This window comes from Peromyscus eremicus, chromosome 13, assembly GCF_949786415.1.
Source record: "Peromyscus eremicus chromosome 13, PerEre_H2_v1, whole genome shotgun sequence".
In the NCBI taxonomy this organism is placed as follows: Eukaryota; Metazoa; Chordata; class Mammalia; order Rodentia; family Cricetidae; genus Peromyscus; species Peromyscus eremicus.
Window position 1 is genome coordinate 37,504,895 of NC_081429.1, and position 24,829 is coordinate 37,529,723.

General features: G+C 51.8%; 1 protein-coding gene across 1 annotated transcript in view; it reads left to right on the plus strand.

The window, feature by feature from the left end:
* Nucleotides 1-795: 795 nt before the first annotated feature.
* Tns1 (tensin 1) overlaps nucleotides 796-24,829 on the plus strand; it is a 174,184-nt gene continuing 150,150 nt past the window's right edge. Inside the window, exons 1-2 of the mRNA XM_059278370.1 lie at nucleotides 796-840; nucleotides 12,600-12,637. The gene's annotated coding sequence lies outside the window, so the exon portion shown is untranslated. The remainder of the gene's footprint in view (nucleotides 841-12,599; nucleotides 12,638-24,829) is intronic.

Below are 24,829 nucleotides of genomic sequence, written 5' to 3' on the forward strand. Positions count from 1 at the left end.
ACAGTGGAATACTATACAGCAACGAAGCAGAAGGAATTGCATTACATCCAACAGGCAAATGTTGTATGGGGGACCCTGCACACTACAGTATATACTTACAATTCCATTTCTACAGAGTGTAAGATCCAGTGAAGTAATTTGTTGACAAGAGAAGTCCCAGCAGTACGGGACGGTGTATGGTTAGTGTGTAGAAGACACATGGAGGGTGTGTGGTTGCTCTGTGGAAGGTATTGAAGGCTTGTGGTTGGTGTGGGAGGTGTCAACTGAGGTGCGCTGGTAAGTTGTACACTCTTTTCGGTTTTTATGCTTTATGGTCTACGTTAATGAAAGACCTTACCCAAGCTAGGCAAGTGCCCAGGCCACTCAGCTCCAGCTCTGCCCAGTGAAGCCACACATTTAAACTTAGTCCCTTAACTGTGTTTTAATTCCCATCCTAACACCAGGGTAATCATGAAGAGAAACATGGATGGAAGCCATGGAGGGTGATCTCTGGGTACTAGTCTGCAGTCACTGTCTGGGCCCTATCCACGGGTACTGCTAGTCTGGGAGTCTGGGATGAGTGTCCCATCACCCCTATACCATTCTCCGTCCTTAGGCACCTCTTTCCTCCTGGGGCTTTTGGCTTCGTTTTCCCCTTGAACTGCCAGTTTTTCCTCCTCTGTCCCCACCTCCTTTCCAGGACCCCAGTAGTTGCCTGACTGACCTCTGGGCCTCTCTTCCTACAGCCAGAAGACCTGGAGGCCCCCAAGGCCCACCACTTCAAGGTGAAGGCCTTCAAGAAGGTGAAGCCCTGTGCCATCTGCCGGCAGGCCATCACTCGGGAGGGCTGCGTTTGCAAAGGTTCGTGGCTGATGGGACCCAGGGCATGTTGTTGTTGTTGTTGGACCGGTCTGGCCTGGGGCAGGTGGGGTCTCTGTTGGGCACATGTGTCTGTCTCTCATCTGTTGGAGGACATTGGATGTGTAGATGATAAGCACACGGAGTGCATGATGATGTGTGGCAGGTGGTGATGGCATGTAATTGTATGAAGGTAGAGTCCTAACCTGGATGGTAAGCAAGTAGCATTGTAGGAAGGTGTAGGGATAGGATGTGGTGGTGTGGAGGCAGCATATGGTTGGGTGGAGGGGTGGCAGGTTGGTAAAAGTCATGCAGAAGCCTTGGCGATCATGTGTTTTAAAGGCATGATGGTGCTGGGTGGTGGTGGCCTTTGCCTTAAATCCCAGCACTCAGGAGGCAAAGGTAGATGGATCCCTGAGTTCCCTGAGTTCGAGGCCAGCATGGTCTACAGCGTGTGTTCCAGGACAGCCAGGGATACACAACAGAGAAACCCTGTCTTGAAAAACAAACAAACAAACAAACAAAAAACAATAAAGAGCGAAAGGTATGATGTTGTGTAAAGGTGTGGATTTGGAAAGTGTGTAGAAGGCGCATAGCTGGTATACGGAAGGTACATGGCTGGCTGTGGGAAGTGTGCTGAAGGCATGTGGTTGGTACACGGAAAGTACATAGTTGGCATGTAACAGGTGTGGTTTGGTATGTGGAAGGTGTGTGGCTGGTATGTAGAAGGTGTGTGGTTAGTATGTGGAAGGCACATGGAAGGTTTGTGTCCGCTGTGTGGAAGGCAAGTGGCTAGTGCATGGGAAATGTGTGGCTGGAATATGGAGAGGGCATGGTTGGTGCATGGAAGGTACATGAATGGCATGTGCCTGTATCAGCAGTGATGGAAAGAAACCAAGCCGCTGTCCTCCCCTTGGATGGTTTGGGTTGACTTTAAGCGGCCCCAAATCACACTGGGCTACTGGGCTTCCCCAGTCACTATTGCCACGTGCTTTGGAAGGCCTCTCTGCCCCAGAGAAGTCTGTCTTGTCACAGACCTGAAAGGGCAATCAGCACCTGTGACTGACACCATCATCCCTCAGTTTCTCTTGTAAATGCAATTTTCCTTTCAGCCCTACAGCCTGTCTATTGCCAGGGTCCCCATGTGGCTGAGTCCCTGAGCATCCCTCTAAGACTCCTACCCAATCAGCTGCCTCTCTAATCGAGTCTCCAGTAGTCTCCCTGGGTCTGAAGAGTGTACATATACTGGTTAAAAATTTTGGAGTCCCCCACTACCTTTGAGATACAGCCCTTAGCTACAGGCCTGCGAGACTCAACCCTTGTCTTGTCTTGCCCCATGCCAAGGGATGTGCTCCTTCCTGCCCAACTTCTCAGCCCATGTTCCTCCTTACGTGTCAAAGCCCAGAGGGACCAGGCAGGGCATACTAGAACCCAGAACAATCGCTAAGGCTCTTATGAGGACCAAGCACCCTTGTGCATGGTCTTATCAAGTACTCACAGCATTTGCAAGATGCTGGTCTTATACCTGTTTTATAGATGAGGAAACAGGCTGGTGGTGATTGTGTCTCTTGCTGGCTGGTAGAGTTAGAGCAGGGCTTTAAGGATCTGAACTCTGAAGGGGTTAAGGGAAAGCAATTGGGTATGGAGGTGCATGTGCGTGTGCGTGTGCGTGCGTGCGTGCGTGCGTGCGTGCGTCCGTCCAGGAAAGGCCTGAATGGCCATACTGGACCTAGCATCAATCTAGGCAACAAGAATGCATGCAATACCTTAATCAGCCACACGGCGTCACCCTCCTCCCAAGAGATCTAGCAGGAACCCCACAGGGGAACTGTGGAGAGGGTTTATCCAGGGTAGGTGTTATATTTTGATTGTGTAATAGCCCCCATCCTGCCCTGTACCTTCAGGTCACATAAATTAGCTTCCGTCTCCCCTTGCTGTCCACTGTCTTCCTCCTGGGCTTGGCCACATGTGAACCTCTGCAGAAGGGGTAGGGTTGCCTGGGCTGGACCCAAGGGTAGGAGAAGTAGGTGTGGAACAAGTCTGCTGTGGAACAAGGAGATTGTGGTGGCATGAGGTGAACATACCATGCTATTTACCCATCCACACTGCCCTCCATTCATCTTATTCATCTGCCTATCCATTCTGTTTGTCCGTCCATCCATCCACCCACCCACCCACCTACCCACCTACCTACCCATCCATCCAGGGCCACCAGATATAGCCATACAGCTTGTTCCCTAGCAGAGGGGCCATGGTTGCCATGTTCTTGCATGGCTTCTGGGACTCGACGGTGCCAGCGAGGGATGAAGAAAAGGTAGACAGACACACGCACACAGAGAGACAGAAGTAGCTGGGGTTGGGTGGACTGAGCTCTCTGATGGAGAAACTTCAATACCCTGGAAGCTCCGCGTGTTTATTGTATGGTTGAACAGTGAGTGGAGTTATTGTATACAACTAACTGATCAAGGAGGCAGGTTTAGCTAGTCTCTGTAGGAACGGGCTCTGTGGTGGAACAGTCTTCAGGCTGGAAACACTGGCTTGGAAGAGAAGGCTATAGTGGATATTTTCTGCACACCCTGTCAACATTCTCACTCAGACCAGAGGAAGACTTTGCCATCTCTCTGAGCCTCGTGTGTGTGTGTGTGTGTGTGTGTGTGTGTGTGTGTGTGTGTGTAGGGAATGGGAGAGGCTTTGGGGTCCTTGACATGACCATACCCATGTCACCAGCACACATTCACTCAAGGACTTGCTCCATTCCCCATACGTGGTAGACTTTTATTCTTCATTCTGTTAGAGCCTAACCTAAGTTTGCTATGTTTTCTGATTCCTCTCAATGTTTGAGTCTTGGCTTCAACATGGTATGAGTCTGGACCAGTGGCCGGTGGTGGTGGTGGGTGGCTGGGGTGTGGACTGTCAGGGTCTGGAACCCAGTCTTCACAGGGCCCTTCTACTGTCACAAGGAAGCCTTGGTTCTGGAGAGGTGGGCAGTCACTTGCTTCCCTATTGCCTAGCCTCCAGCTCTGCACACACACCCCCTTCACCTTCCACTTTGCATTCATGTATCTGAAGGAGGTAGAAGAGAAGTCACAGATCCTGCAGTGGGATCCTGGTCCCAGGAAACACAAAAGATGGCCAAGGGGATGAGGAAGAGTGGAACTGGATGTCCCACGTGACCCTGAACAAATCACCTCCTGGCTCGAGCCTCCGTTTCCTCATCTACAGACCAGGAGACTGGACCAGAGATGCTCAGCAAGAGAGATGAGGGAGTCCTTGGAAGATTCCCGTGGAAGGTCAGCTAGTTGGGAAGGTCAGCCTGCTCACCCAGTGCAGGCTGCTGCTCACCCTCCATGTACCTGTGGGCCCTTCTGATGTGCATAAGCTGAGCCATCTTCAGGACGGGGGGGTACTGACACCAAGAGCTGCCCAGTATCCTGGGAAGACACACACACAGTCAGGTGTTCACGGAACCCAGGGACAGAGCTGGCACTGAAGTGTGGGTGAGGCTGCCCGGTACAGCATACACATCCTGGTTAGTCTTCGGCAGGGAAAGAGTATACAAGCTGGGTCTTGAGGGATGTGTAGGAGTTCCTCAATCTAAATAATGGGTTACTCACAGGTCCTTGGCAGAAATGTACTAGAGGTGTCTCATGAATCTCTCTAGTCACTAGACTATATTGCCAGCTTGGAAGCCCAAGGGCTCTTAGGTAGGCTTGATCTGGCATCCGGGTTTAGGCCACTTCCTGTCTCTTGTCTTCTGGTGAGCCCAGAAGCAAAGAGCAGCCACATGTGATCTCCTCAGAGTAGCACACACCCGTGACGGCAGCCAGGCCTCAGTGAGACGTGCGAACTCATAGTTTCCCCTTTCAAGGGTGGACGAATAGCAAACCTTCTCCATCGGATTACAACAGGGATTAAAGAGACACCAGGCAGACAGTTCAGGCGGAGGCCCTGTATGGCCACGCCGTCAGTATCTCATCAGTATCTCCCAGACACCACACAAAAGCAAACTGCGTGGGCAGTTTGACTGTAAAATTGAAAATTTGACAGTTCCTGGCAGCAGGGGACAATGGGTACTTGCCTGTGATGGAAATATTCAGGAGGCTGGGGCAGGAGGATTACTAGGAGTTGGAGCCAGCGTGGATTAGAATGTTAGCTGTCTCAAAACAAAACAAAAAAACCCATAATAATAAAGCCAAAACAAAAAGTAAGGCTTTGGGGGCCACTGTGGTGGCTTCTGTCTGTAGTTCTCATACTCAGAGGCTGAGCCAGGAAGATTCTCAGTCTGAGGCCACCTGGGCTATGGAGAGGTTTTGGTTTTTTATTGTGTATTTTTTTTTTTTTTACTAAAAACACACAAACAAAAACCACAACAAACAAACAAACAAACACACAAAAAACACCCAGAGAAACAAATATGTGTACTGGGAGAGATGATCTGGGGATCTTTTCTTGTTGCACCCCCAGAGGTACACTGCCCCGAGTACCCCAAGATTTCTGTACTAGTTGGCATTCCTAGAGAAGCAGGGACAACATGATGTGTGTAGCTAGAGGTGGAAGGAAGGATGGATCTCTGGGTAGACAGAAGGATGGATAGATGGATGGATGGATGGATGGATGGATGGATGGATGGATGGGCAGGTGGGTGGGTGGATGGGTGGATGGATGGATAAATGGAAGGGTACATAGGTAGACAGGTAGGTAAATAGATGGATAAGTGGAAATTGATTTTTAGGAACTGGCTCATGTGACGGTGGGGATGTGGCCAGTTTTAGTTTGCTGAGGCCATTCGGCTGGAGACTTGGGGACAAGCTGCAGGTCAAGTTCGGTCATAGGGTGCTGGTAGAGTTCCTCTTGCTGGGGGAGGCCAGTCATTTCCTCTTGAGTGTTCAACTGATTGTATGAGGCTTACCCATACCTTGGAGGGTAACATGCTCTACTTAGAGTCCACTACTGATTTCCATGTCATTCTCATTTTTAAAAACAGCTTTATAGAAAAACCTAGAATGATGTTTGACTAAACATCTGTATACCGTGGCCTCTGCCTATCTCCAGGCCCAAACCATGGGCAGGGCCCACTGATGGCTGAGTGAACAGATGTGTGACCTGGTGCCTGGGGAAGAGCCAAGGCCTGGGTGGTTATGGCCAGATCAGGTGCACACTGAGGCTGTGTGTGCATTTTCTGACCCAAGTCCTAGAGGAAAAGGCCATTTAGATCCCAACAATGTGGTTTCCTGTGTTCCCAAGGCAGGAAGCCACCCCGGCCCAGAGCCATACAGCCCAGCTGAGGCAGAGCAGGCCACAGGAGGGGTTGGGGTGCAGCTCCCCACACTGAAGTGATCAAAAGCCCTCACCACAGGGGCTCTGCTCCTTCAGGGCCACGCTGGCTAGGCTAAGTGGGGCGGTGTTTCCTGGAGCTTCAGGTCAATGGGCAGTCTCCAGTGCCTCACCTCAGGGAGTTGGCACAGGAAGGCACTGTGGGTAGATCTGTGGCTTTGATGCCCTCCAAGGACCTGGAAGGTCACAGCTGCCCAGGTGTCTGCCTTTCTCAGGAGCCTGAGGGAAATCTGGAGACTGGAGACAGGGCGGGTTTTCTCTGCCCTGTCTTTACATCCAGGTGCCCAAAAGGAGATTGGAGAATTGTATCCCAGGAGGCTGTGTTCCTGCTGATCCTAGGCCACCTTTCTAGGGCCAGAATGAGAATTCCCCTTCCTTAGAGGGAGAGGGCTGGTGTTAAATGATGCGGGGAATCTGTCTGTCTGTGCTGTGGTACAGAGTTACTCAGGCTGTCATTTATGAACAGTAGACACTCGTTGCCATGGTTCCAGAGCACAGGTCTGAGATGAAGGCACTAATTGAACTGATGTACAGGGAAGGAGCTACTCTGTTTGTACTAGGTTTCCCAGTTGCTGCCTGCCCCAGAGGGGACAGTGCTGTGTGGTGGGACGGTGGAGGGCATGGGGCCTCTCAGCACTGTTACAGCAGACGGGTTCCAGCATGGGAATCCAGGGACACATCCAACCCCAGCTGGGGGATAGACCAGCGTACGTGATACAGACTCTCATAGCTGGAACAGGGTCGGGGCCCATCTGACTTGGTACCCAGGAGTAAGACAGACAGATGAGTGGGTCACCCTGGGTGTTGTGAGGGAGGGGACTCTGGCCACTGGAGAGCTCTAGAGACGGCTGTTTTCCTGAGGGCATTCCAAGGCAAAACTTCCGTGGTCTTTGTAAACATTGAGCCATCTGATTATGAGGGTGCCGGCCTGTGGATCTTTCTGGCTGCTGTAGGAGCAAGAGTCTGAGACCAGAGAGGGTAGTGACTTGCTCGGTGGCCACACAGCAAAATGAAAGTGGTTAGGACAGGAACCCAGGTGTCCCTTATAATAACTAGGGCCAAGATGATGAAGATACTTTTGACCACACTCAAGTCTGAACACACAGGGGTCCTGCTTATCTGCGGCATTCCTTTTCAAGGTTTCAGTTCCCCGAGGCCAGCCGTGGTTCAAAAATAAGAGAAAGTTCGAGAAACAATTCCATAGTTTGAGATGGTTTTTGTAACTGTGTATTGCTCTGTTCTACTGTTGTTACATTCTTACGCCCTGGGCCTAAATTATTAATTAAATGCTATTACAAGCATTTACAAATAGGAAAAGGCACTGTGCACCTTGGGGTCAGTACCATCTATGGCTATAAGTACCGACTGGGGATTTGGGAGTGTACCCCTGGAGATGAGGGGGCCTCAGCGTGGGGCTCCGCAGCGGCACAGTGACAGTCAGCGAATCCTACCTAGGGACACAGATGTTGCGATCAGCCCCATTTACAGATGAGGGACTGGAAGCTCAGAGTGACGAGGTGACTTCCCCAGGTCACACAGCGACATCTGCGCCTACGCTGAGAGCTGGCTCCTTGCAGCTTAGGCTCTGGTGTGGAGAGACTGAGTACAGCTGCATGTGGGGGAAAGAAAGAGGGAGAAGGAGAGAGGGAGGGAGGGAGGGAAAGAGAGAGAGAGAGAGAGAGAGAGAGAGAGAGAGAGAGAGAGAGAGAGAGAGAGATCAGCTTTATTGCTGCTCCATGTCCCAGCTCTTAGCTGATAGGTGGTGTGGGCACTGACCAGTTCCCATGGTCTCTACTTTCCCCCAAGTAGGGCTCACCCAGCCCTCCATACCTGCTCTGTGGCCCCCAAAATACCAGCCCTGTCCCAGGGGCTTTAGCTGGGGATGATTGTAGTTGGAAGTTTGGACATGTTTACTGAGCCCATCTGTGTTAGTAGCAGTGGACACAAAAGCTGTGATTGAACAGAACTCCCCTTCTGCTGCAGGAAAGCAGGTGTGTGTGTGCGTGCGTGCGTGCGTGCGTGTGTGTGTGTGTGTATGTGTAGTGACTCTGTAAGAGAAGGGGGGACCATCTCTGAATGAATGATTATCCAGGGAGGGATATTTTGAACTGGGTCTTGAAGGAGATATATGAGTTCACCATTCCAGAACTGCTCATTGCAGACTCAGAGGTCCGTTTGGGGAGGTTGGTATGGCAGGAACAGACCCTTTGGGGGTACTGACTGGGGGCAGAAGCTAGACTTGGTTCTAAGAAGGAATGTGGTGTAACCTGTCAGCACTTGGCTATGGCCTGTGAATGCATGAGCATAAGGCTGGAGGTGAGAGCCAGCCTAGGGAAAGGTAATCGGTCTGAACTGGTGTGTGGTAGGAGTTAGGGAAGAGGGTCACCCTTAGCCTCTTTGGAATTATTTTCTGGAACATGATCAAATGCCCAGCAGGGTGACAGAAGGGAAGGAGTTAGAGAAGAATAGAAAGAGGCGGGAGCATCGGGGCCCAGGGAGGGCCTATGATTGCCATCCCACCGCCGGCCAGCACCGGCTCGCACATTCTAAGGGACCCAGTGCTTTGATTTCTATACTGTTTATCTACTGCTGTGGGAAAATGGCCACCAGACCTAACCGTTTCCATGAGGCTCTTCCACAGCTGGTGCAGTAGGAGTAATGGGGTGGGATACTTCTAGTGTTGGGGTTCCTGGAGGCTGGGTCAGGATGGCAGCTGGGCCTGGTGGGGGCTGTGGTGAGGAGCTGGCTGCCAGGGTGTTTTCAAGACAGGGTCCCTGGTTTCCTCAGCTACCCAAGGGTCAAGGCTGAAGTCGCAGTGCCCTTCCCAGCTTGCCCCAGAGGTCACACGCACCGTCAGTTCTACATTATCTTGTTGTGTTAGCGTTCTGTTCCTGACATAATACTTGAGACAACCCACTTGAAGGCAGAAAAGCTAATTATGTATCAGTTCCAGTCAATGGTTGTTTTGGCCTGTGGTGGCCCGGGACATCACGGAAGGAGTTTGTGCATAGGCCTGCTCACCTCACGGCCGTCAGGAAGCAAAGAGAGAATCAGGAAGGGCCAGGGTCCCCTGGATCCCGCTCAGGGACCTAACTTCCACCTTAGGTCTGGTTTCTTGAACTTTTATTCCTGCGTCAGAACACCCGTGCAATGGACTTTAAGAAGAAACACTCACTTTGCTGATGGTTTCAGAGGCGTTAGTCCCTGGGGTTGTGGGGCGTGGTTCGGTAGAGCATAGAGTAGCTCCACTCACGCTAGCCAGGAAGTTGTGGTGGGGGAGAAAGCCAGCCAATGATGCCTGCATTTTCTCTTTTCTTTTAATATTCCATCTGCTCCCCGTGGGATGGGGTACCCACATTCTCCCCTTCCTCTCCAGAAGAATAGACAGACCCAGGGGCATTCTTGACTGACCTCTTGGGTATTTCCCGATCAAATCAAGTTGTCAGTGGAGGTTAACCAGCTCGAGGCTCAGTTCTTATGACTTCTGCCTTTTCCCATGAGCCTTTAAAATACAATCTTGATGAACAGCCAGGCCTGATGGGGCTAGGAGTCGAGATTGCCCCAACCAGAGCTGCAGAGATGGCTCAGCAGTTAAGCGTACTGTTTGCTTTTCCAGAGGACCTGGGTTCAGTTCTCAGCACCTACATGGCAGCTCCCAATGATTTCTGACTCCCCCTTTTTGCCCCTGCAGGCACCAGGGATACACATGATTGCTCAGAAGCACATTCGGATAAGACATTGATACACATAAAATAAATAATTAATAATAAAAAGACTGCCCAAACCAGCCTTATCAGGTTTTTTTTTTTTTTTTTTTTTTTTTTTTTTGTGTGTGTGTGTGTGTGTGTGTGTGTGTGTGTGTGTTGAGGGGTAGCAGAGGGCATGAATCCCTGTTAGAGTTGGCTATCACACTTCCTTTCTGTACCGTCCTGAATGTCTCGTTGGTCTTGGAGAGGCCAGCAACACGGTCTGGCCAAGCTTTGATTGACAGAAGGAGAGAATCAGGTGAGGCAGCAGGACCACTGTCCCCGGAGAAGACCGGTGACAGGTGGCTACGAGCATAATGGAAGCTCCTCTGGACGAAGAACTCAGTGGGACTGGGGACAGGGGCTCTGAGGTGGAGCACCATACTTGACCTGCTGGGGACCTGGCCCTGTGTGCTGAGGTGCCTCTGAAGTGGGATGGGGACATTTTCTCACACAACTCTGCATTCACCACGCAGGGAGCTCTAAGCTGCAGTTGCCTGCATGTTCCCACTTGAGGACACTTGCTGAGTGTCTGTCTATTGAGAGACTCCTGTGGTCCTACAGCAGGGTCCTGGTAAGGGCGCCTACCGAAGTGAGTGCTGGAATCGTCCCAGGCTGTGCTCATGGAGTCACCGTCCTGAGGAACAGCCTGGAAAAGGGTGCTCTTCTATCACAGCCGGGCACATCTGTGCTGCTTTTGGATCACAGGCCAGTCTGCCTGGGCCACTGTGTGGTCCAGAGTCTGAGCCAACACTATCCTAGCCGCAGAGGATACAGGTTGAGATAGGCAAGCTCCCTGTGTTCAAGAGTTTAGCGCAGGCAGATAACTCAGCTGGAAGCTACCTGGGGAGAGAGACTTCGGATTGGGAACTGGTCAGACAAGGAGACAACAGGTGACAGAGACCACTGTAATGTGGGCAGTCAGGAAAGGCCTGTATGAGAAGACTGCCTTGAGTGGATCCCACCAGCTAAGAGGGATTCGACTCACTAAGGATTGAGGGTGACAGAGAGAGTTCCAGGCATAACCAAAGTCCCCTAGGGAGGAGAGAGCTTGTTAACATCCTGAGAATGTCAGAAATGTGGAAGATGCTGGAGGAAGACAGAAGTCCCGGTCCCCCTTCTATGCCCCTAGTGTCTAGATTGGGGGTTGAGAAGCCCAGTGGACTCAAGATGCTGTTGGTTGGATATGAGTTGTGGCAAGGGGGCTTGCAGTGCAGGGGAAGGCTGAGCGTGCGAGAGGATTAAATGATGGGGGCACACAGAGTCACGGGGAGATTTTCAGGGAGGTCCAACTCGGTGGACACGTATTAAGCCCTTACAGTGTACCAGGCACTGGGGGAGGGGGCGGCTATCCATTGGTAATCTCTGGCCATCAATGAGGGCCTCCCAGGCTCAGGCCAATCGAACTGAGGCTTTCTCAGTCCTAAGGTCCCTGTCCCAAGGAAGGCATGGGGGTGAGGTGGGGAGGGCACTGGTGTGAGGGGAACCCCTTCTGGAAGGGAGGGAGCTGCCACCCAGGCTCAGAGAATCAGGAAAAGGCAAAAGCTAGCTGGATGGGTGGTGGCATGGTGGTTACGCATGTCCTGTGGCCAAGGGTGACAGCCTCGAGCTGCTCTGTGGGCTCTCAGGGTCAGCCCAGCCTTGCTCAGCTCAAGTTGAGTCACCGGCCTGAGCTGGGCCAGGACAGGGTGCCAATGGTCAAGGTGACATCCCAGGCTCCACCTTGCTGCCTTGGCTGGGTGTGGGGAGCTCCAGAGCCCCTGTGTGACTACAGAGGAGCTTCTGAAGTTCAGCCTCCAGCCCCGACTCTGCTAAGAGCTGGTGGCTGAAGCTGGTAGGGGTGAGTAGGGTAGACAGACTAGCAGGGGCGGCAGAGAATTGATTTAGGGCGCTCCCTTGCCCACTTTCCCGTTCCTCTAACCAGTGGCCATGCTCTCCTGTCCCTAGTGGCCAGGAGACCCAGGTCAGAGGCCCTCAGCCACCCCTGGGAAGGGCTCCTCCTGGAACTTTCTAGAAGTGCCGAGCGCCCTGGGGGGTGGGGCGGCAGAACAGGGGACATTCCTGGCTTCGGGAACCTGATAGGAAATTTGATTCCAGCTTCTGGTGGTAGGAGGGAGAGCAAGTTCTCCAAGTGTGTGTGTGTGTGTGTGTGTGTGTGTGTGTGTACACTCACGTGCAGGCAGGAACTTTGTGTGTGTGTGTGTATGTGTGTGTGTGCATATATGTCCTGTGCCACAAATCCCCAGGGTCGCTGCTGTAGCATGAGTGTGTGTAAGGCTCCCTGCATGGTGTGTGTGTGTGGGGGGTGGGGGTGGGGGTGTTGGGGGTGGGGAGTCCCAAATGCAGTGTGTGCCCGAGGGTGTGCCCGGGGCCTGGGGGAGTGCACGTGTGACAGGCCTGCCTGATGTCGGGTGTGAAGGGAGAGGCCCCCTCGCCCCTTGTGCCGCTGGCACAGGGCCTGGGTCCCCACCACCTCGGCCTGGCGGGACTCCAGCGGACGCCCTCGGGGTACGCACCCGGGCTCCTCGTTCTGCCTCCCCACAGTCCCTCCTCCCCTCTCCTTGCCCCCCCCCTCCCCGCCTCCCCCTCCCGGGCGTGGAGGGCCGGGGTGGGAGGAGATTGCGCCTGAGTTTCCATTTCATACCTCGCGGCTAAAACTTTCTTTCTGTCTCACTCCCGCAGTCTGCAGCTTCTCCTGTCATCGGAAATGCCAGGCCAAGGTAAGGGGCAGCGGGAGCCGGTAGGGGCGGGCTGGGGCTGGGCGGGGCGCCTGCTCTTTGTTTATGCAAAGCGTGGGCCATGGGCCATGGGTCAGGGTGAAGGCCAAGGTCGGGGAGGTGCTGGTGGGGGTCCTGGTCCCGCCATGCACTGCCCAGAGCAGGCCCCATTCAGCCAGCCTGGGGTAGCCTCGTCCGCTGCACCGCAGAGAGTGGGGGCGGGGCCGTGGAGTTGGTCTGTCACCGTGCTAGCTACCCATTCTTCCTGGGCCAGCCCCCCCTTTTGGGTGCTTAGTTTCTCCAGTGTTTCCTGGTAGGTTGTGCAGGATAGAGAAACTGAGGCAAGAAGACAGAGTGATTGCTGCTGGGCCCTGATTGTTCAAACGGCCTTTCAGGTCTGGGCAGAGGGTGGTGGGTCAGCTTGGTGGAGTCATGGGGTGTGGAGTGGTGTGGGTGTCATGAGTCTGGAAGGAAACTGCTGGGGCAGGTGGCTTAGCTTCCATCGCGAGTTCGAGACTTACTAGGACTTCTCTCCCTACTTTTTCCCCCGTGTTTGCTCAGGCTCCAGGCTGCCAGTTCTCTGCTATTTCACCTGCCCCTTGCTGTATAAACCTGAGGCTCTGGCAGGAGCCCAGGTGAGAAGAAAGCCAGAGGGCAAGGAGTTAGGGGCAGGGTCTGCTTTTACCCCTAGGCTTTCTTTTTTATTAGCTGGGTGGTGTTAGGCTTGTGCTGGCTCTAACTGAGCCTGATGCATCCCCAGCATGGGGGCGAGGGGGATAAGAACCCACCTCTCCAAACATTGTGCATGTTAAGTGAGGTGGGCTTCTTTTCTTAATGGTAAGGCTCTGAGTGCTCAGCTAAGTGCTGATGCATCAGAAGTGCTCAAGAAACAAACAAACAAACAACCCTACTGAGGAACAGGGCCTGGTTGGGAGGAGAAGGGGCTGATGATGACACCTCAGGTCTGGAAGCGGTCTGCTCCCTCCTGTGAGATCCTGAATATGCCGCAAGGACTCCCTGGAAGAGGTGCGTCTCCCCCACCCACCCCCCACTATACACGCTGGCTTGCAAAGGGCCTGTGGCTTGCAGCAGGTACCCAGGCTAGCTGGCTGGGTCAGCTTTATCGTTGGGGTGGTGATGTGGCTTCTGTTTCTCCCTCTCTTGTCCTCTTGGTTCAGTTCCTCTGGGGCAGGGTCCTCCATCTTTAACCCCAGAAATTACCAGATTGCTTGCTCTTCTCCTCACCCCTCACACGCCTTTCACACCGTATGAGTGTTTCTCAGCCACAGAGAACATTTGTGCTCTGTAGGCCTAAGCCTTAGGAAGCACGTCCAGTACACACTCTCGGATCCTAATCTTTGTAATCCCAGGGGGCAGAAGATCGCGTTGCTTTACAGTTGGAGAAACCAAGGCACCGAAAAGTGTGGGTGTAGTTCCTCGGTCATGGCTGTTTGTGCCCTCCCCCATTGTCCTTCCCTGTCCACTGCACCCATGGCTCTCCCTCCCGACCTACGACCTCTTTCACTTTCCAGCTCCTCCAAGCATCGGGAGACATGTCAAGAGGATTAGCTGATGAATTTACTGTCGGTGAAAAGTTAGTTGTGGGGAATAGGTGACTCAGAAAGATGTGACAAGACAGTGGTCCTCTGTTTCAGAAGGACACCAAAGATGACTTTTGGAGATGTCAGCCTACCTGATGGGTCTCCCCTGTGCTGGGGGTGCAGGTACCCCAGGCTATAACAGTCCTGCACTGCTCAGCCAAGGAGGCCAAGGAGGGAGGAGTCGGGCAGGGCACCTCCACACAGATGGAGCTTTTCATAGGCTTTCCCCCAATAGGAAGTGGAGCCTTCTGGTGGTATGTACTCCACCCAGCTGGCAGGACTCGACCCAAACCACAGCTCTTACTGCGGGCCTGCCTCTGCCTCCGACTGGGAAGCCGAGTTCTGTGCTGTGGGCTTGTAGCTAGATCAGCTCGGTGGTCATCCCCTCTGTCCCCGGCTGCCACAGGAGTGGCCAAGCAGCTGGCCAGCCCTCTCCAGGTCCAGGACACTGCTCTAAGGCAGCTGATGAGAGGGTTAGGGAAGACTAGCTCAGCAGCGTGAGTGTTTGGAGGAGGTGTTATGTGAAGGGAGACCCAGAGGATGCTCCCTTGGTACTGTGAAGGAGACTGAGCAAACGCAAGGGCCCTGAGGTGAGGAGAGCTTGAGGGAAGGTCAGAGGCAGGCTGGAGGGTTTAGGGCACTAGGAAACAGGATGGGGCTGACACTGTGAGGGACCGTGTTGCCCTCAGGCAAGGACAGGGCCAGAAGCTGCTAATGACATCCACCCAAGGCTACCCAGTGGCTTGTCTGGTGGTGTGGCACTCCGAAATCATGGGACAGTAGTGAGGAAGGGGCCAACTGGGGTGTGTTTCAAGGCCTAGAGCCTTGCTGCTGGTGGGTGGGATGTTGGGTGTGAGAGAGAGTGACTGACTCATAGGTCTTTGGCCAGAGTGACTGGGGACACATATGGCTTCATTTACTGAGTAGAGGAAGTGTGGGAGAAGGTTCCTTGAAAGCACTGTGGGGATTTTCCTTTGTTTTGTGTCTTTTTCCAGTTTTCTCCTTTTCCCTCCATAGGGGAGTTTGCTCGCTGGTTCTTAATTCTGCCTTCCAGAACGTTCCTGTAGTATGGGCCATGCTTGGATGGGGCTGGGGTGTGGATATGCAGCAATATAACATAACACAACTCCCTACATTTAGAAGATCAAAGCAACAACAACCCTTTGTGTTGCTCACTGTCTCTGAGAGTCGGGAGTTGGAAAAGGGCTTGGCTGGCCGGTTCTGGCCAGGCAAAGCATGGCACCCAGCATTCTCTCCACCACTGCTACTCACAAATATTAGAGACTGAACTCAGGAGCTCAACCATGCTAAGCAAGCATGCATCCCTCTTGTTGCTTTTCTTTGAGGTAGGGTCTCACTACAGCAGACCTTGAACTCTGCTGTCGCCCAGGCTGGCCTTAAACTTATCATCCTCCTGTCTTAGCTTATAAAGTGGACCCCCAGGCTTAGCAGCAATCCTCTGAAGGCCTGGTGGGGTTTGAGGGTTCTCTCTCTGGGGTTCCCTTTTGGGGCTGCCAGTGGGGTGGGCTGTTGGTAAAGGCCTCTCCAGCTTTGTGGTCTCCTGCTAAGGGCACTTGAGCATCCTTAGGTGGTCCTGGCTTCCTGGGAATGATCCAAGAGGGTGGAGACAGAAACACTAGGCCTTTTCCATCCCAGCCTTGGAAGTCTCACACAGCCTTCTGTGTGCACTAACTATCCTCTGGGACACGGGGCAGCCCTGTGAGGTGGAGGGTCCTGCATGGGCTTGTGTGCCAGTAGGAGGAATCCACGGAATCTTCACAGTGGAGCCATGCTAAGGCCGTGCTGAGGCCACGCTAGTTACTTCTGTCGCTTTGACAAAACACCTCCTGGGAGCTGTTTAAGGGAGGGAGGTTCATTTTGTCTCACGGTTTCTGAGAGGTTTCATTTTCCAACCTTGGTGGTAAGGGCATGGCAGTGGGTGCATGAAGTAGTGACTTCTCATGGTGGGGAGGAGAAGCCTGCAGGTGGGCATCACCTTCAGAGCCCCCTGCAGTGACCTGCTCCCATGGCTCAGGCTCCACCTCCTAAAGGCTCCTCAGCCTTCAGAACCGCTCTCTAAGCTGGGGATGCAGAATAGATAATGAGCCCATGGGGGATACTGATTTTCAAACTATACCAGGAGCTGGCCGCAGCTGCCCGGAGAAAGGGCCAGGCTGAGCGATTCAGGGAGTGCAGGGTGCATCTCTGATGTTACACTATCACGTTTCCTTATCTGCATCTGCACAGGACTTCCCAACATGCAAGATACTCCCATTCATGCCCCGGGCTGGGTGGTGGGTGGGGCTTACAGTCATTTTACATTGTTCACCATTGAAACCTAGCAAGGGTGGCCGGGAGGGCTCCTGCATCTCTGCACAGTGGCTTGTACTGGGCTTGACCAGGTGAGAGGGTGGAGGCAAGCGAGAGGAACAAGGGTGTGGGAGAGAAGGGACTGGACTCTCAATATGGTTCCGGCAAACCCCTTCTCCAGTTCTTGTAGAGGCTAATTCTCCCATAGCCCCCCACCCTTGGGGTCCTTACCTGCACCCTGTTTTTTTTTTTTCCTCTGCCATTGAGTATTTTAAATGAATGGTTGGCATTTGCTTCCCACGCTTTTTTAAAACTTAATTTTATTTTATGTGTGTAATGTTTTGCTTACACATATGTCTGTGCACTACTTGCCTGCCGGGTGCCTGAGGAGGCCAGAAGAGGGAGTTAGAGCCGGTTGTGAGCCACCATGGGACTTGAACCCGGGTCCTGTAGAAAAGCAGCCAGAGTTCTTAACCACTGAGCTATCTGTCCAGTCCTGCATCTCACTTTTTCCGATGTCCTCTCTGCTGTTCTTTCTGCCCCCTGCTTTCTCATATTACAGTCTCCATTGTATTTACATGTTGTTACTTTAAGTATAATTTTAGAACGCTTTTGGAGTTACAGAGGTAGTGTAGGGAGTTACAGACTATTGGACCCAGGATCCCCCATCCCCAGATGGACTTGTGACCAGAGCCCTGTTGTCCTATTTTGACCCGATCAGGTCATGGCTCCTCCCAGCAAAATACTCTTGGTCCCCTGCAGGTCAGATAGGAGTTACATAAAAGGAGCAGGAGCCTGGGTGTGTCAGCACCAGGGGACTGAGATTTCTCACCTGCTTGCTTCCCTGAAGTTCTCTTTGTGCTCAGGCCAGGCCCAGGAGGGGAGAAGACCACACCCACGACTTAGTCTCCTCCCTGGTATCCAAAGGGCTCCAGTTCACCTTTAAGCTCCCAAGGAAAAGGTAATCCTGTAAGGAAACCCACCTTTCACTGTAGGTAATATCCCCTTCGATGCTAGGCCGTCATGAACATACTCACAGCCTTCTGTGTAGTTGGATTGGAGGAAGCTGTTCTCCAGCCGCCAAGAATAGCTGAGTGGGAAGGGGCTTGTGGCCCCAGGATCAGTCAGACGCTCCGAGTCTGGTTGAGTGTTGAAGCTCTTTGGCCTTGGAGGCAGACTACTGAGTTCCAATCCTGTATCAGTAATACTCACTGTGTGACCTTTGGCAAGTCGCTGAACTTTTCTGACCCCATCCCTTCATCTGTAACATAATGACTATAATGGTGCTTACAGACTGGAGGTCTTAGGAATACTGAGAATGGTAACCCCACTAGAGTGCCAAGTTCAAAATATAGTGCTCAAAAAGTTAGGAATCCTGATTCACTTCAGTTTATCCTCCTACTGTCTCGTATCTCATGAAAGGTGGGGGGAATCTGAGAGCCCAGCACAGCTTGCTGAGGCAATGAGGTCAAGACGAGACATTTGGACAAGTGCTGTCTCCCCACCCCCCTCTCTCTTTGACATCACGGAAGAGCAAGGTCATTGTCTGTGCCCCTGTACTGTGGCTTTGGCTGTTTGCCACCTTGTGACAACTAATGAACACAGCCATGGCTTGAGATCTTGTATGGGTGTTGGAGTCACCTGGGCACTTTCACACAGACAACTGAGTCATGCTCTGCATGGTGCGTGTGGGCACCGGGATTCTTAAAATGTGGCCAACTGTGGCAGGGGCTGTTTCTAGCCAAGCTTGTTGTGGCTCTTAGCAGTTTCACTCTGAGGTGTTTGCCGGATGGAAATAAGAGCATTTCCGCGTGATGATGAGTGTACAGGTACTAAAATCCCGAGAGACCTCAACTGGAAAAATAGTTTGCATCAGGTGAATGGGTGAACACATGGCGATGTGGTCTTCAGAGTCACATTCCTGGGCCTTAAAAAGTCGTGGACTTGGGCTGGAGATGCCGCTCAGTTGGGAGAGTGCTTGCCTAAGGTGAAGGAAGCCCTGGGTTCTACCCACTGCACCTCATAAACCAGGTATAGGGGTGCGTGGCCTGTGAGCTCAGCACTGTGGAGGTGGAGGCAGGAGGATCGGAAGTTCAAGCATACCTTCATTTACATAGTGAGTTTGAGGCCAGTCTACATGATGCCCTATTTCAAAACAAACAAAACCAAAACCAAACAAAGACATGGGCTAGTCTTGCACACAGGAGGAGACCCAGAGACATGGTGCTGGGTGAAAGGAAACAAACCCAGGAAGGGTGCACACCGGACGATCCGTTTTGTATAGATGGGCAGAATTCCATTGCCAAGGACTATCTCAGTAGGTACTGGGAGCAGGAGGCTGGGGAAGAGGGCCGGCAGACAGTGTGGAGAGTGCTTGAGCGAGCAGAACTGTTCGGCTATCCAGGTGCACATACATACACCTGTCAAACCTCTTGAGCCCTCCTAGCATCTAGGAGGCGGAGGCAGGAGGATTGGAAGTTCTCAGAAAACCAAACCAGGAGGCTGGGAAGATAGCTCAGCCAGTGATGTACTTGCAGCACAAACATGGGGGCCCGGACCGGGCATGGCGGTGTGTGTGTCTCTAACCAGCGCTGGGGAGGCAGAGATGGGTGGATCCCTACGGCTCCCGGGTCAGCTGGTCTAGCCAATCAGCAGGTTCCAGGCTCAAGTTCAGTACGTAACTCTGTCTTAAAAACTTAAGCTGAGAAAGCAATGGAGGAAGACAGCCTTGCCCTTTTTAAAGCCTATTGATAAGTATTTCAAGTATTGATTTTCAAATTCTGGAACAGCCTTGTCTTCCTGAGATAAATCTCATTTGGAATGGTATATAACTCTTCTTATTTGTCGTTGGATGAGATCTGCCGGTGTTTGGGTGAGGATTTTGCACCTGTATTTGTGAGTGAGAGGAGTAGAGTTTAATTTTTGTTTTACAGTGTCTTTGTCTGATGGAGTAACAATGAAGTGAAGGAGTTGCTGTCTCCACATTCCATAGCTGCTTTTTATATTTTTCGGTTTTGTTATGATTTTGAGACAGGGTTCCACTGTGTTGCCCAGGCTATCCCAGAACTCAAGGCAACTTCACCCACCCACCCACCCACCCACCACCTACCATCTCAGCCTTCCAAGTAGCTGGGATTACAGATGTGTGCCACTGTGCCTGGCTTCTCTTTTCTTTTTGGAAGTGTTTGTAGACAGTTGAAACAGATTATTCTTTAAATTTTTGGTAGAATTCATCTGTGATGCCATCTGGGTCTGGATTTTTCTTTGTGGGTAAAATGTTTATTGCTAATTCAATCTATATGTTGTAGGGACTATTTAACTTTTCTATTTCTTTTACTAGTCAGATTTGCTAGTTTGTGTCTTTCTAGGAAATGTATCCATTTCATTGTAGCTACCTAGTTTTGTTGACATACAATTGTTTGTAGTGTTATTCATCATTTAAAATTTTATTTTATTTTTTATTTTTGTGGGGTCACATGGAGAGATGTTACCTCTCTTATTTTTGATTCTGGCCATTTGAGTTTTTTTTTTTCTTGGTCATCCTGGCTACAGATTTATCGATTTCTTCCATCATTTAAAGCCACCCACTTTCCTTTACAGGATTTCCCACATAGCTGTAATGCCGGCTATTGGGCACCCTTGCACTATTGGGTACTCTTGCACTATTGGGTACCCTTGCACTGTTGGGTACCCTTGCACTGTTGGGTACCCTTGCACTGTTGGGTACCCTTGCACTATTGGGTACCCTTGCACAGTAGTTCACCTACTTCTGGAAGCACCACACACAAAGCGGGTGTGTGGCCAGGCTCTCAGACGAAAGTGTTGAGGTGAAATTGCTGCACCAGCCCCACAGCTGGCAGGAAGGGAGAACGCTGCCAGTGCAGGTCCAGGTGTTTAGCTCCAGAGCTTAGTGGCTTTCACTGTTCAGGGGACCTCTCTACTGTATGCGCAGGCTGTTCTGTCTGTGGCTAGACCCCATTACTAAGGGAAAAGTTACGGCCCAGGGATCCCCTCCAGTGAGCCTCAGCAGCCCCTGGCCAGCCTCCTCTGGGGGAGGGGTCCGTATTACTACCTCCCACCTCCAGTGACTCTGATCCTGGATCCCCGATAGCAATGAGCGTCCCACATTGTGGCCCTGGCCGATGGCTTGGTACCCGCAGAGCCAGTTGAGACTGAGTAAGATAGAGGCTTTTGGTGGGCTTCCATTCCCCGGCATGACAAGTTGGCAGGCAGCACTCACAGTGCCCTGCCCACTGGGGCATCACTGGAGCACCACTGGGCTAAGAGAAGTGGTCTGTGCTCCATGGCCTGGAGATACAACCTGAGACCCAGTGGGCTCCCTGCAGGCTTTGCTTAGAGGCCAAGGTTTGGTTTAACTCACTGACCTAATCCCTTCCCCAGGCCCAGTAGCAGGAGAGGTGGCCTTCGAGTCTGGAGCTCCTGGCCTTAGACACTGATGAATCCTGACTCTTCTGTTTACATGAGCTGTGTTCTGTTGGCGCATACTCAACCCTCTGAAATCTGGTTTCCTTATTGGTGTAAAAATGGTCACAAAGGAATGGTGACATGGCCCAGCAGGTAAAGGCACTTACTGTTAGGAGCCACATAGTAGGAGAGAGCTGACTCTTGCAAGTTGTCCTCTGTCTGCCATGTGTGCATGCATGTGTTTGTGCGTGTGCGCACACACACACACACACACACACACACACACAGAGAGAGAGAGAGAGAGAGAGAGAGAGAGAGAGAGAGAGAACGAACCAGGGGCCTGGTGGGTCAGACCTGTAATCACATAACCACGGCTAGTCAAAAGGCTGAGGCAGGGTACTGAAAGTTCAAACCAGCCTTGCCTACAGGGTGAGTTCAACCTGGGCAACTTATTGAGACTTTCTCAAAAAGAAAAAGAAAAGAAGCCAGGTGGTGGTAGTGCACATCTGGTCAAAAAAAAAAAAAAAAAAGAAAGAAAAGGGGAGAGAGAGAGAGAGAGAGAGAGAGAGAGAGAGAGAGAGAGAGAGGGAGGGAGGGAGGGAGGGAAAGAAAAAAGAGAAAAAGAGGTGGGATGTATCTTAGTGTTAAAGTAGGTGCTTACTTGGCCCTCAGAAGGCTCCAGGTTCAATTCCTAGCAGTCCACACAGCACATGGAGACACTGATCTTGCTGTCAGGCTGACTTGCAAGGCTGATGTGAGGTTTAGACACTCTGTAGGGGCAATCCTGGTATATGATAGAGGCTCTGGCTCAACCAGTGACGTCATCTAATAGTCTGACGTCCTCGGATTATAGTGCACAAAGTGTTTCCATAATAACACAGGGGTCAAGGCCCCAGGAGATCCACAGTGGCAGATGAGGGTAGCTCCACAGAAGGACATCCCACATACCTATAGCCACCTGCTGACTGGCTGGCTTCCTCCCTGGTTGGTCTTCTTTTTTGTTCTATCCTGCTGAGGACTCCCAGGGGGTGCTGGTGTCTGGCTGATGTACGACTTGGCTAGTTGTTTGTTGCAGTGGGCAGGTGGGTGGATGTTCGTGGGGGGCCATTAGGAGGAGAGGGGTGTGTATGCCTTGGGCACAGAACCAGTCACAGATTAACGCCCTGACCTGTTCCCATTGGCACTGGCCCGGGGCACCCAAGCGAGGGTGCCCTGAGGTGGCTGGGTTCAAGCCAGGTTCTGTGAGGCACGGCAGGGGGCAGGTCACTCTTGGGTCATGAAGGGTGGGCGGAGCAGCCAAGAGCCTCTTCCTGTCCATGGAAACTCACACGGCTTGGATTCCACCACCAGGCACATTTGCAGAGATCCTGTGTCCTTGAGTCCATGGGATCCGCGGAATCCAATCCTCAGGACTGCTTGGTAATGGACATGAGTGTGCCCACTGGGGCAGAGGAGGAAGTGAGTGGGCTGGGAAGTTACCAGTGTGCTCTCATGGCCAGTGAGGATAGTATGAGGTTCCCGGATTTGAATGCAGGATTGAGGAGAGCCTTGGTAGAGTCCATATTGACCCCAAGTCTGGTTTGATAGGCTGGGATATGGGGCCTCTTTGTGATTTGAATTCTAGATCTTGGAAGGTCTTCCCTTGCATGGTATAATGAGAGTCTAATGAGTTAATACATATAAGACAGCACTGGGCTGTCTTATGAGGTGGTAAGCTCCCAGCAGCTGTGACAAAGGTTGGTTTGGAGGCGACCGGTCTCTTGTTTGAGAATGTGGGGGCTGAGAGTCAAAGCTGGCTTATTTCCTGACAAAGGAGTGCAGTGATTTGGTTCTCACTGATGGACTGGGCTTGTAGGTCCATGCTGGCTGGCAAGGGTCTGGGTGCGGATGAAGTCATCGAGGTACGGGGCGTATTCGGTGATGCGTGGTGTACCATAGTCAGTGATTAGTGACTGTTCACAGGATGCTGATTTGGTCCGTCTGAGGATCCCAGAGCAGAAATACCTGTGTTACCTCATCTCCAAGCTAGATGTGCTTGCTATACTCCCTGGGCAGCATGTATCATCTGCTCTCTCTGTTGGGGTGCTTTGGGACTTCTGGGGGACACTTATTGAGCTGAGTTCTTTCCAAAGGTTCTTTTTAAAAATGTGTGTGTGTGTGTGTGTGTGTGTGTGCATGCGTGCATGCATGCATACACACCTTCACTCATGCATGCATGCATATTCATGGGTGTGTGCATGTGTATGTAGTGGCCACAGAACAATCTCAGGTGTCACCTTCATGAACACCATCCTTGTGAGACAGGAGCTCGATGGCCTGGAGCTTAGGTGAGACCGGCTGGCCAGCTTGTCCTAGAGATCCTTCTGTCTCTGCCTCCCCAGGCTGGGATTACAAGTGCGTGCTATTAGTAGGGGCATTTTTACGTGGGCTCTGGGGATTGAACTGAGATCCTTGTGCTGGCGTAACAAGCACCTTACGGACTGAGCCACTTCCCTGCCCTCCCCCTTACTTTTTAACTTTAAATTGTTCAGGTGATTTCAGATTTACAGAGAATTTGGGAAGGTGTTTCAGAATTTCCCTACACTTTTCACTATGCCATGTTAAATCATACCCAAGCACACTACAGTTGTCAAAACAGAGAGGTTCCATTGATCTGATCCTACCAGTAAATAGACAGCTGAGTGGGATTCAGCCAGCATTCTCATGGCTACGCTGGGATCCAGTCAGAGAATCCACAATGCTACAAGGCCTCATGACTCCTTAATCTCCCTAGTCTAGGGCAGCTCCTCCATCTGTATTGTTCACAGCTTCAGCTTGACTTACTTGGTTTGATTGTCTACCTAATCATGTCCACACCGGCTAATTGTAAATAACTGCCTCTTATCCCCTGGCTGTTTCTAAACTTGGTCACCTGTTTGTGTCCATATGGTCTTCACTCTGTAGCCTATAGTCTGGAGTTGCATGCTTTTCCTGTGGTATGGGAACCCCCCTGAGGGGGTAGGCTTCTCAGTGCTTGGCTGCTTATGGAGTCAGGACACCCAAGAAAGATGCATGTGCCCTATCTGTTGAGGAACGTATTTTAAGGTACAGGCTTCCCTGGACTACAGGCTGGCAAGTGTAGAGCATTTATGACCAGCCAATGGGCTGCAAACTCAGACGGGGCTGCTGAGGTCTGTTCTGGAAGCAGAGCCTCTTATTCCCCAGAACATCTCAGCATTCACTCCTGAATCCTTCAACAGACTGGAGGAGGCCCAGCCACGTGATTGAAGGTCTTTTCCTTCTTATAAGGTCGCTGATGGTAGGGGGCATTCATATCTATAATGTGCCTTTATAGTGCACCACATAGATTGTGTTTGATTCCCTCCCTGGTAACATAGCCTGCCCGGTTGATGTAGGACTTGTCATCATACCTACCCACCCATACTCTAAAGGAAGCCCAGAGCTTTGTGTCACCGAGAGTGGGAGGGATCAAGGTACAGGGCCAACTTGGAAAGGAAATATGGAATTCAGGTCCAGTCTACCTTAGCTTCCAGATGGGATCTGAGCATGGCCGGTCCTTCCTTTCATTCCTAGAATGGGAGAGGTCCTGCTGATTTGAGGCATGTGTGGAGTCAGCAGGATTTTCTGGGGCCATGTTTGAAGGTAAATGAGAGTGTTCCTCCCAAAAGATGCAATCTTCAGCTACTTCCCGCTTTGGGAAGGGACATCCCCAAGATGGAGTGATTGTCATTCTTTCTGGGGACCCGGCTAGAATGCCCTTCCTTCCTAGGAGGGCTGAGGTAGTCTATTGGTTCCTCTTTTTGGTCTGATCAGTTTGGGAAGCAGAGAGACCAAGGTGGTTAACCACAGACCTCAAGCA